General features: G+C 47.4%; 1 pseudogene; it reads right to left on the reverse strand.

Annotated features, from left to right (window-relative positions):
- Positions 1 to 10821: 10821 nt before the first annotated feature.
- LOC140925403 (thymidine kinase 2, mitochondrial pseudogene) lies at positions 10822 to 11544 on the reverse strand (annotated as a pseudogene).
- Between the last annotated feature and the right edge of the window lie 698 nt (positions 11545 to 12242).

The raw sequence follows: 12242 nt of genomic DNA on the forward strand, positions 1-12242 counted from the left end.
GGTATCGAATGCTAGTCGTACTCCAGATCAGTCACCGTGTCGGCCATCACCGCTTGTGACACCCGTTCTGTTGGACATTGCTCCTTCACTTCCTGTCGTCTCCGCCGTCGAGACCCTTATCCGTTTCGAGAAAAATGAGAACAAGCACGCTGATAAGAACGAACAAGAACAAAAACAACAAGAAGACGATAAAAACGAAGGACAATGGGAACGTGAAGAAGAAGAAGAAGAAGAAGAAGAAGACGATGGCGAAGAATTACAAGATGGTGACGAACAAGAGTCATTATTCTTACTTGACGATGGCATTCACACGCCTTTGCCTATCAACGAAACCACAACTTGTCCTCCAGAGTTTGCTCCAGCCGATAGTGCTTCCCCGTTTCTGCAATGTACCACAGTCTCACAGGAAACCTTGCCGCTTCCCTCGAGTTCACATCAATGGAAAAATAGATGGTGCGAATACCAACATAATTGTGTCCTAGATGGCGTGCTCGCGTATAAGAAACGTCAACCATTCATTGACCATATCACTCCGGTCAAAATGGCATACGCATTTCCCGGGGTAAATGAAGATAAAATGTGTAACAGTTATCCATGCGTCGTAACTTTGATAAAACTTGAAGATAAAGGGCAAGAAACCTTCGAGGTATTTGGAGCCTCCAATATTAGACAGGCAATCAACCTCGTGATGCGTCTTCATACCTCGACCAACAAAAAATCTTCAGATGTCTACGTGGCCATGACAGGCTCCATGAATAGCACAAACGTTCCCCTGGACATTCCCTTGGATGATGAGATAGAGACAGAGAGGGTAATTGTAAAGAGGCGTCCCGTCTGCACCATACCGTCTATGATTAAAGAAGGAAAAACAATTCACGCCTGGAGACCAGGTGGTCAGCCTTTTGTCGTTTCTCGAGAAGAACAAAAGATCAGAAAGGAATCCATGACCGGATTGGGAATCCCTCGCAGACGAAGCGGGTACGTTGTATCCGTTTTTCGTTCAGACGACGCTGATCACTATCAGAGACTTTTGGCTCAACCAAAGACGCTCGACATTCCTTCCGTTGTCAGCTGCATTGTCAAACGTAACATCAACCATTTGAAATCAATGGCATATAACCAGCATAGAAGAGAGTTAGATTACTTTCCCACCGAGATCACTAGCACTGGCGACTGGTTAGCAAATCATCATCTCGAAATTGGTGCTGCCGCCGCAGATTTCCTCGAGAATGGTGGACGGTCGCTGAACCACAAGTTCCCATTACAGTGTAAATTACAATCCAAGCGGATAGTGGCCATAGATAAATCCAAGGACTCTCAAATGACACTTCAATCTTTCTTGAGTTATTACCTAGAACTGATAGAGCTGTTCTCACGTTCGGGTACGATTCTCGGTGATGCCATATTTTATCAGCATGTACACGGGAGAGAAACGGCTAATTTCATTCTTGATGTAGTATTTGGACGCGCAGATAGCCTAGCTCGTCTGTTCAAAGAAACGGACAATGCCACAGAATGTTTGTGGACTTTGCGAAAAACAATGTGAGACATGTTAAATAAATGAAGAGAAAGAAAGAAAGTCTGATAAAACCCCGAAGAGCAATAAATGTTTAAGATTTAATCCAGTTCCGTTAATCTATCTATCTATCTATCTATATATATATATGTAAATATATATATATATATATATATATATATACATATATATATATTTCTATATATATATATATATGTTATATATAATATTCATATAAATGAGTGTATAATAAAAAAATACATGTTTCAGAAAAAGATTGAAAATTTTAAAGTACCCTTTGTCAGCCCGTTTGTTTCGCTTAGAAAAGATCTCATGATACCGTACGCACGAAGTGTTTAGTTTGTTATTTTTATTTATTGTTTAAACAGTTTTACGACCATCTTATCTCCAGGAAAGATGCGTTGAGAACCTGCTGGTTCAAGTGACTGCAGGACTTCTCCGAATGGATTCGGTTCGTACATGGCAGTATCGTTCTCGCACAGCATTGCTAACAATTCTGAAGTGAATTGTACTCCTGCGGTTGTTTTAAACACGTTGGACTCCCGACATTTTTTCATCATAGTTTCCTCCCCAGCAGCCTCGGTCTTGATCGAGGCAGCTAGGGTCTTTATCTCTTGGCCGATCCCGTCTTGATTAAAATACTGATTTATGAAAGACAGCAGACGGGTGATGCGGGTCACCTTGGAAGACTCTATCTGTGCGATTGTTCCTTCCCCTCCGTCCCTAGTCACATCGAAATCCATCTGATCGGTGGTCAGGAAACGTCTGTATCTATCCATGCAGCTAAACATCCGTACTCTATGGTCCACGGTCTGAGGCTGAATACCATAAGTTGCAAACATCGGTGGGCACATTTGGTTACGACCACCATATCCGCTAAACGAATCTCTGAAGATCGATTGTTGTGCTTGTACGTCCGCGTCCGTTGGAAATCGCAGATACAAGAGATCCCCGATACTGACTGTATCGCTTCCAGTGTGAAGCACTGTCTCGCGCGTTGCTGGTACGATAGTGACATCCATCAACTGATTGGTCTGATCTAGAAAGCTTTTGCGTTGATTCACTGCCCACCTCACGTCATTCATCCATGCTGCATGATACACAGGGTCCTTTGGCATCCCTGCTGCATCTGGATAAGCGATCCAAGGAATGTCATCGCTCGGTATGTCGAGCTTCAAGGCAACGACTTGACCCTCTAGGACCTCCCGGCCTCTAAGCGACATCGTTGCATAGCCCTCTTGTCCTTTGTTCTGGTACACATTTTCCTGAAGTTGGTAGTAACCGGGATGAAGATGTACGTTGAAAGACGTACTTGATATGGCCATTGTCTACGAAGAACTAGCTGACTTACCGAAAACGTATGCTCTATGCGGTCAGTAGAATATACCCAGATCCTTTAGGGTGACGTTAGTGTCCTCTTCTAGCGACGTGCCGTGCAGCGACATACCACTCGCCCGAACGGGAGCGTGTGCATTTTGCGCTGGTTGTGTCTGGGGGGGAACTTGAACGTGAGCCTGATTGAGTGTTGCAGGTGGTGTGGGCGTGGGCGTGGGAGACGAATGAGGTTGCGCTGGTAATTCGTTGCCCCGCTGTATTGGACGTTGCTCCAGAAATCTTCGAAATTCGTCCATCAGAACGCGTTGTTCCTTATCCTCTTCTCGAGAAGGCGGCTGCAACTGTTTCCAGTGCTGTATTTCATCATGAATAGTATCCTTGATGACTTTGCGTATCTTGGATTCAATCGCGTTCTCCTCTCGCTGTTTAAGACCCATTGTATAGGCAGGCAGATGCTGACTCGAATCGCGATCCCGCTTGCGGCCTGGCACCAATCTTTGCGATAGGTCTTGGTGAATCATCTGCAACGAGGGAGATTGTCTCTTTCTTGAAACTTGAGCTTGCGGAGTTTGCTGCAAAGTAGATAGTCGTGGCGATTGATGTTCTGGAACGGGGCTAATATTGCCGCGCTCCTCATTCAAGGCTCTCGCTCGTAATGCCGTGGCTCTCACAGAGACCAGACTTGTTCCAATGCTAGGTCCTACCTCCTCGTCTCCAGTTTCGTTTGACTTTGAAGAAGCCGATGAAGGTGTCGTCTCTCCCAGTGCAACTTCCACGGCATCGCGGAACGACTTGGCGAGCACATTTGGAAAACTTTCTATGTTATACTTTACCAGAGTGTGCACGGCATCTGCGTGCGGAACATTCGGTTAGTCAGGGTTATCGATGTCGCGAATAACTCCCTCTCTTAGCATGTGTTCTATATCTTTACGGACCTTGCGCTCACCCGAGGCCTCCGATGCCTTGAGTTCTGCCAGTGACTTCAGTGCTGCCTCTTCGAGAAGTCCCCGCGTCATGTTCAGTGCGTCGGCCTGATCCTCTAACGTCTTTCGAATCTGTGTCACTTGCTGGGCTATATCCTCGATTTCCGACATTTTGCCGATGGCGTCATTTCCTTCAGGGGCAATGGAAGACTCTTCCGTTTTTGGTACCTGCTCTGCACCGACTACCTCTGGTGCACAATTTCCCGTTTCCGATACTCTGGCCGGTGCATCAGAAGCCATCGTGGTTGTTGATGAGTTCATGGATGAACCCAGAAATCCACTAGCTCGATGACAGTGGCGTTTAATAGGTTTGGTGCCACTTTGAGTAAAAAACCTAAAGCGAGTCAACACGTCACGCAGCGACTCCCTATGACAAAACACACCCACGGTGTCATCACGCGCCCCAAGTTGAGTGATGGAAATCTCGTCCGGCACACAATTAACAGTCCCCAGACTAGACTGACATGCAACGGTGAGGAGGACCGGTGCTCCCGCTTTGAACGACGCCTCGTTGATGGTGGCAACACAAGCGCACGCAAAAGTAGTTCTACCTACCCAGTGAATATGCCATCCGAATAACACGCGCCCCACGGGATCGCTACAGTGGAAGTATCGAACGGGGATACCTTTCACGTCCATTTTGCGAATGTCGCCTACAGTCAAGTGATACTTTTTATCGCTGCCAAGCTTAGGCGGAGCTCCGATATCGTTGGCAAAGATACAGACCCAAAAAAATCTCGTCATGGGTCTTGGCTAGAGTCTCCTTCAGTACCGCCTCTGGGTCGAACTGGCTATGGCAAGTCTTGCAGAGCATCGCGTCTGATCGGCACGTGCGTAGTGTCAACTAAACGAAGATAATAACCCACCAGGGCCATACCCACTTCTTCGGCATCTAGAGGTTCCTTTACTCTTGGAGTTAACTTCAAAGAGACGCGCTGCTCGTTCAAATCTACGATGAGATCCGAAAATTCGCACGTTTCCAAGAGAGCGCACAACTCCGGCCAACCAAGATGAACGACGCCCTCGAATGTCACTTCTACCTCGGCCTTATCACTTTCAGTCCGCACGTAATCGAACGACTGCGCTCCGTGGGGCCTGCCGCACATGATGTACTCCATTCTTTCTAGCGTTTCGATGTCCAATCTTGTTGGAAATTCCTCTGATACCGCCTTGCGCGTCTTTCCGTCCTTGCACATGCTATCGAGGTCGGCAATCTTTCGGATGGCATATTTGTCACACAATGGACACGCTTGCCGGCTCTTTAGCCATCGCGCTCGAAAATCGAGACAAAATCCCGTATCTGGAAATTGTTGACGAGCCCAAGCAACAAAGGTGAGGTCGAACTTCTCGGGCGGCCACAATATTCGATTCGTTTGGTCATCACGGTATCTCCGACGCTTGACAACGCGACGATCAAGTTCCTGCGCGTTCTCGAGGTCGTCGTTGTCGTCGTGTTCGTCGCTTGGTCGTTTCCGCTTTTTCCCCATCGTTATCACTTTGCTTTTTTAAGGTTTGTTTAATGGCCGGCAACAGTGCCGTCAATAAAGCATCGGGTGTGCGTTGCAAAACCGTAACAAACCCTGACCGGCTTGAAAACGTGCATGCCATCCATATTGCCACCCAGCGCAATCTCTCGTCCGGTCTTTCGTACACTTTTTCATTGCCATAGCAGACGGGCACGTTGTGCCATTGAAATTCCCACTGCCCCGCATGGCTTTGCACTTTGACGTCCCTTCGTTTCATGGGGCGCTCTATGTCCACGATCCCGGCCGCGCGTCTACACTGTGCCACCAAGGCACTTTGCTCCGAGGTGGTGCAGCGTACTTCGACCGACAATAGTCGATCCAACACGCTGGACGAGCCACCGCCGGTCAGGCGATGAAGCAAGGCGAGTCCCCTGTTGACGACCGGATGAACCCCCGGTTGCCACGCTTCTTGTACCAAACGATCATCAGGGGCCGTCTCGACAAAAAGACGCCTGAACCAACGCCGTACATCCGGGGTGGGGTCCGTGAGGTACAGTCCAATGATGTCTCCCGAGAGAGCAACCCCGCGTCCAAAACACATGGCCATGTGTTTCAAGGCCGAGTCTATCTCGTAACCGAAGGCATTCGGTGGTCGCGGGATCAACGCATCGCCAAGTGTCACAATCGAGAGTACTTCTTGGCGAGGAAAACGCAAGAGTCCTACCCACTCTTCGCGATTAACAAAATGTCTGGTGTTTGTAAAACAAGGGACATGGCGGTATAGCGGCAACCACGAGCAAACCCCACGAGCAAGTGCACCCATCGTTCTTTGCAGAGCGTGTACTTGTTCCAAAATGCGGCGCTGGACCTACGCACCTGTTCGAGAGGAATATCGTATGGTCGACCCTCCCCATCGATGACACTAACAATCATCCCCTTGCTTTCTTCCACCAGGACCGATGACATCGTTTGCAGACTTTGCAGAAAGAATCGTCGCGCTTCAAGTCGACTATTACGAGCAAGCCGAAGGTGAGTACAATCAAGACCCATTTTCCGTTCGGTACAAAAGTCGAATGAGCACCGAACGAGTGTTTGGTCTGTGCGAAGGTGAGGACCAGCCCGAGACGTGGAAGAGTCTCCACGCGTCTCATAGGCTAAAAGCGCTCGCCGTTCAATTCGAAGATTCACTCGCTTCGGAGGAAGACAGACAACGTGCACTGTTCCGAAAGCACTGCGAGACCTTGGCTCAAAAGGAGCAGGAACTTGCAGATATCGAGTACGCGGAGGAGTCCAGGGACCCTCTATCATCTATTTTATCCAGCGACCCTCCTATCAAGAACGCTCTGCTCGAGTATCGCCGATACGGCCTGGGTGATTTGCGTTACATAAGCAACGCACATGTCCTGGCCGTTGTCTGCCCAGTCTCAAAGAAATGGTTCTTCCCCCAGAAACTGCCCATCCTCGCCGTCCGGCTCCATCCGTCCTTATTCTCTTCTGGAGACACCATGGGGTCAATCGAACAGGACGAAGGTACCGTGTCTCGTTGCCACGTACCCGACGCCCTACGAATTCCCAAGGACAGACAACCGCTTTGGTTTTCCAATCTGCTGGCATTTTACCCGGAAGAACTGCTTCAAAGCACGCCATGGACAGTTCCCGATCAAGACGACTCGACGCGTTCTCCTTTCGATCCGGTCCAAGAACTCATACGGGCCATGGTCGTCACGCGACAGGTATCTGCGTTTCTGGGACGAGAGGACAGTGTTCTTACTGATTCGTATGCACAAGTGGACAGATTGCACGCAGCATTCTATCAACTCGTGAAGACGCAGTTTGTGGACCCCGCCTTAAAAAATGCCCGTCAGCGATTTCATGCTGGCGATTGGTCCAACTTCTGTGTGACGGCCTTACAACATTTGCCGGTTGTTCGACCCTGCAAACAAGACGAGGAAGAGGAGGGCGTGGAGTGCGTACTTACTGGAAAAAGAAAAGACCTTCTCCGGGTCACTGTTGTGAGATGTCCCGTCTTGGAGTGGGATTGCACCGTTAAGTCATTTAGAGATCACATCAACTGGTTCACGTCTCGGTACACTCGAGGACAACAACGCTGGTGGCAGGTGGCTACACAGCGCCTTCCATTCCGCAATAATCCTCGAAACGGCACGCGCCGTAGACGATTATCTTCTCTTTCTTCCACATCGTCGGTTTCTGGGGCACCTGAAATCAATAGCCGGCATCGCGGACGCAGGACGGTTATTCAGGTCTCCAATAACTGCCAAGATGCCGACGACGACGATTTCGACGGCTTCCTGGTGGGGCCTTGGACAAACAGTTTGATCTTACATCGTTCCGTGGTCGACCTCCTGTGGCAAGCGTGGCGGTTGGCCCATCTTAACTGGTGGATCGATGTCGTTTTCCTCCAGTGGAGAAAAGATAAATCAACATCCCATTCCACAAACCAAGAGGCTATTTTCATCATCACAAACGCCATATTTGCAGCACTAAGCCAATGTCAGACTTCAACCGGATCGTGGTAGTGGTCGATCGCAACCCCCTTGGATCCACCAAGGGACAATGGGCACGCATCTTGGGCGTCCTGAAAAACGACGAGATTTCTCTGAGATGGGATGACTTTTTCAGACAGGCGTCTCGTAATTTCTGGAAGTGGAACATTGCTGTGTGCCTGTTTGACCAAGCCAAGAAAGATGCCGTTCCGGTGGCGTTATGCGAAAATGATCATCTCGCTCAAAACGTGTCTAGCTTTGTTAGCATTTCTGCAGCACACCTTCGAGAGGTAGGTTTTTTGCGGTTAGCGCCTTTACCGGACGTGAGACGCATCGACTACCTCGACGAGCAAGACGACGCTATTAGAGAAGCACTCGGTGACGCATCCACCGCTTTACCACTTGTGCGACTGGGGGAACTCATGGCCGCAGCTCGCAGTGAGTGCTTAAGAAGGACCGTGCAGGGAAGCAACGTTAGTTTGGCTGTGGTGCGCCGAATCGTGTCTCGTCTTCTGAGAACAGACGAGGACTCCATCACCAGATCACACGTTACTGAGAAGAGGAAAAGAAAAAAGAAAAAGAAGAACAGCGCAGAACAACAGGAGGAACAAATGGCAAGGGTTTCTGAATTTTTCAGATTGAAGAATGCGAAGACTTACTTTTTCGAGCAAGCGAAAACGAAGGCTGTCGTCGCTCCATTTGCCAGTCGTACCTTTGTACCCAATTTGGAACGATTTTATGCCAGTCGGGGAAACCACCCAGGTTACCTTAAGACGGTGGCTCGGTACGTAGATGGGCTACCTCCGTGGGACCGGGCTTTTGTTGAAGAATGGACAGTTTTGGGGATCGAGGCACCTGCACCATCCAAGGACGAGCGGATGGTTTTGTTGCAGTACCCGAACGACAATGGGATGGGTTATTCTTTCGCGGCTTGCGGTTCGGCCGGATTGGAAAAGGTGATATCCGGAAGCAAGTCACCCGCATTCAGTGAAGTCTATCGTGACGATCTGGTCCTCACTGCGATTCCCGTCGACTGAGATATGCCTGTCGACAAAGTCATTGGCTCTACGTGGAACCCGATGACCTGGCTCGAGCGCATCGAACGTGCGGCAGATGCTGCTTTGCGTCACTTGATACCGAGTCTCGATTTTGGCTCTCACAAACGACGAGTCGCGCAGACCCGCATGTGGATATCAGAAGAGATGATGGCTAAGGTGACACCGGAAGGAGTAGTCCGAGTCCAGGGACTGGACAAAGTTAGCGTCCACGCAAATCTCCTTCTTCCGCGCAACGTCATCATTTGGAACTACAAGGATCTACGAGTGGTGTATGAAGAAATGGAACGCCAAGATGGTGCGCACTCCTCTTGGTATCTCGACAAATCGATCACCAAACTTCGTCTTCCGGCTTGTTTCAAGAGGCGCCAAGACAGTTCCTATGTCCATCGCCTGGTTCCTTGGCGCGGTACTCCTGCCGATGTCTTTGGTGCACTCGTGCATGCCAGACACGACGTGCCACCATGGGAAGGTATCGGCATGGTAGTCTTCAGGTCAAATTTATCTAAACAAGCCCCTGCAATTACAGGATACAACATAAAAACTGTTGCTAACGAATGCGACGTGAACTTAAACGAAGCCATAGGAGCCATTCGTCTCGCTTTGTCTAAGACACGGGAAACTGTTACGGTGGAATTAGCACCGGCCTCGCGGCCGCCTTTCGTCGCTGTACGAAGGCGTAAGGAGGGAAACTGGTGTGTCATTAAAGGAAACACACATGGCCATGCTACGATGTATTTCGTGATCGACAATCGAGCGCGCGCGTGGATTCACTGTCATAACGACAAATGCAAGACCAAGCGTTTAAAGGCCGCCACAAAACCGTACATCGACCTATCGACGGCTCGCATTTGTGTGCAAGATTCGTGATCGCACTTGGAAAGGTCTTGTATAATCTATTCTCTGCTCGTTTGTGGATAGCCATAGCAGTCGTCATCGTGGTCACGAATTTGTTAAAAACTCCTCTGTTGCACGTTGGATTGGTCATTGGTGATGTGGCAGAGTTCATCAACGAAATCGTGGCTGTTGTGTTTGAGGTTGTTAACGCCGTCGCCAACGAGGCATCAAAGGTAGGACACGGTTTCAAGGATTTTTTTACCGGCCACTTTAAACGACTCTCACACGAAGGAGACTACGCTACTCGAACTCACCTGACAGTACCCCCGATCCTGTCTCAACTCGCTAGTCTCAAGGACCACATCGACGATACAAAGGAATCACCGGTCGGGCAAGCCTTGGCCGAACTGATCCGACTGCTTGCGCGCGTACGAGTATGTCCTAGTCTTGCGTACTTTGGGACTATATCCCTTTCAAGATGGATCATCAACGGTTTGGTCGATGCCTTTTTGCCGGGTTTGTGCGAAAACAAGGTATCGAGAGCCGTACAAGTGATGCTGTTTCTCTTCGATGGTCTTCCGAAACTTTTGGGTTGGATAGGTTCAACCGGCGTCCTATTATGGCTCATTCTGATCGAAGGTTGGCCTTTGATCGAATGGGGTCTTCTGGTCTTATTTGAGGTCACCGTCTTTGCTTGGATCAAGGTTCGAGATTCACTTCGCTTTCTGGAAAATCCATCAGATAAACAGAACGGCTGGATTAGCTATAGCAAGCCTTTGAGATGAAATAAAGAAATGACCTTATAATTTTATTGTTTGGAACAGTTTGTGAAATAGATAAACATAAGATATGTGATATATATATATATATATATATATATATATATATATATATATATATATATATATATATATATATATATATATATTTCATCTATAGTGGTCAATAGTAAAACTAGAGCTTGATTATAACCGGACGGATAATTCAACCTCAGACTGAACTTGACATTTTATTACCAATAAATATGATAAGAGCCAAAAAATAAAAACGAAACTCCTTCTTTCAGGATCAGTTCCAGACGTTTCAGTTTAAGCAATCAACTTGTTATACAGAGTGGTAATGAGGCCATTTTTTCAATCCTAGCAGATATTGGTCATTGACCCGGTAAAACTGTATCATCTCTTCAAGATTCCTGCTGCCATCCACGACTATAACAGGAGCAGATACAGGAAATTTTCCTTGAATTAGCCACTCCTCGTGTCTTTCGTGTAAGGCGTAAAGAAGTTCCATGGGGAGACTTTTTTCTTCGGTTCGAGATCTTTTCTTAACCCTCTGCATGCATGTTTCAGGTGATGTCCTCAGGTAAATTATCAAATCCAGTTGAGGTTGCTGCATTTTTGTAATCCAGTCAAACCACTCATGGTACACTGAATGTTCTACGGAAGACATCATTCCATTTTTGTAAAGGTTGTGCCCAAAGCAATAGAATCCACTGTAAATACTTCTTTCGATCATTTTCACAGGCGTCACATGTGGCTGTTTGTAAATTTTCAGGAGGCTAAGAGCAGCATAAGACTGAAACAAATAGCTCCATCTTTGGCAGTTTGTGTAAAATAACTCCAAAAGGTTTTTGCCCCCAACATTTTGCCACTCGGCAACTGGTTCTTCCAATACCTCAACCATGGGATTTTCTCGAAAATGGTTCAGTAAAGTTGTTTTTCCACTTCCAATGTTACCTTCCACAGCAACCGTAATGTTTTTCTTTGGTGATTTGTCCGTCATCGCGCACTTCGTTTCCATGGGTTCAACCTCATTTATTCCAAGCATGTTAAAAAAAAAAAAAGTTTTTGATGGAGCGACAGCCTTCCACTTTTATAGGTAAAAAAAAAGCCAGCACAATACAGATGGCGACAATGAAAACTAAATTTTGGAGCGAGGCCCGAATGGAAAAAAATGGCCTAAGTAAAATGGCTCTAAAATGTTGTTTTATTTTATTTTACCATATATATATATATATATATATAACACAAATGAACTGAAACCAGTGAAAGAAAGAAATAAATGAACACAAGTGAAACTCTAAAAATTGCCTTGAACGGGATTTGAACCCGCGTCCTCGACTTTCTAGTGCCGATGTGTTAACCACTACACCACCAAGACAACCACGCTAACGCGCAGTCGAATTGAAGGCTTTATGGCTCACGGGACTCCCCAAACAATTCTTTAGAGTTCACAGAAGCCACTGGAAGGTGCTAACACCTTTTTCTTTCACTGGTTTCAGTTCATTTGTGTTATATATATATATATATATACAGAAACCACCTGATGTCATTTAGACATGAAAAGAGAAGGAATGAGACTGAGCTCAGCAAGCACCTGTGGCAACTAAAGGAGGCAAATAAGGAATTCAACATCACGTGGAAAATACTCGCCAAAGCAAAATCTTACACCAACGTCACAAAACGTTGCAATCTATGTACAACAGAGAAGTTCTTTTTAATCTGTAGGCTTCACATGGCAACACT

Source organism: Porites lutea (assembly GCF_958299795.1).
Source record: "Porites lutea chromosome 5 unlocalized genomic scaffold, jaPorLute2.1 SUPER_5_unloc_2, whole genome shotgun sequence".
NCBI classification, from domain to species: domain Eukaryota; kingdom Metazoa; phylum Cnidaria; class Anthozoa; order Scleractinia; family Poritidae; genus Porites; species Porites lutea.